The following is a 906-nucleotide window of genomic DNA, read 5'->3' on the forward strand; positions in this document are numbered from 1 at the left end:
CTGCGCGTCCGGAGCCTGTGCTCCGCAACGGGAGAGGCCACAACAGAGAGAGGCCCGTATACCACACACACACAAAAAAACGAAACAAAAAAAAATAAAGCAATCAAACATAGACAGACATGAACACATGCGACCAGAAACCAGAGCCCCAGCCTCCAACCGCGGTACCTCAGCAGCCGCGACCTTTCCTACTGTCCCCCAAACGCCCGCCAGCCGGGCCTCCAGCCACCATCGGGTCGGGACCATCCAACGACCGAGACACAGGTGCGTTTCTTTAACGAGATCACTCACCCAGAAGATGTCTTCCTATCCAAACCCCAAAACCGTTTTTCTGGCACAAAACGAAACAAGCACAGAAGGTTGGAACGACCGAGACACAGGTGCGTTTCTTTAACGAGATCACTCACCCAAAAGATGTCTTCCTAGCCAAACCCCAAAACCGTTTTTCTGGCACAAAACGAAACAAGCACAGAAGGTTGGGGTGCCTGGTGGGGAACTGGGGGACGGCCCTGGGGCCAAGGGACCCGAGGCTCAGGCTCGGCCACCGGCTCCCGGTACCCAAGAGGGGCCACGACCCTCGGGCCAAGGCTCCTCTGGACTCCCTCCCGGCCGGCTTCCAAATCTCTTACCAAACCAAGTTCGTTTTGCTCAACGCACAGCAAACTGAGATTTGAAGCAAGGAGAAGTTTACCCACAGCCACACCAGGAGAAGTGAGGAAGCCTCAAACTCACCTCAGAGAAGGCCAGGCCTTGCCGGCTCAGGAATAACGCAGCCGGAAGGGGTGGGGCCTGGGCGGCGTGGGGCACGTGGTGGGCGGGCCGGAGGCGGATGGGGCGGGTGGGACGTGGGGGTCGGGCTTCGGCCGGGCGGCGTGGGGCTACGTGGGGGACAGGCTGAGGCTGGGG

This window comes from Physeter macrocephalus, chromosome 20 (assembly GCF_002837175.3).
Source record: "Physeter macrocephalus isolate SW-GA chromosome 20, ASM283717v5, whole genome shotgun sequence".
Classification (NCBI taxonomy): Eukaryota; Metazoa; Chordata; class Mammalia; order Artiodactyla; family Physeteridae; genus Physeter; species Physeter macrocephalus.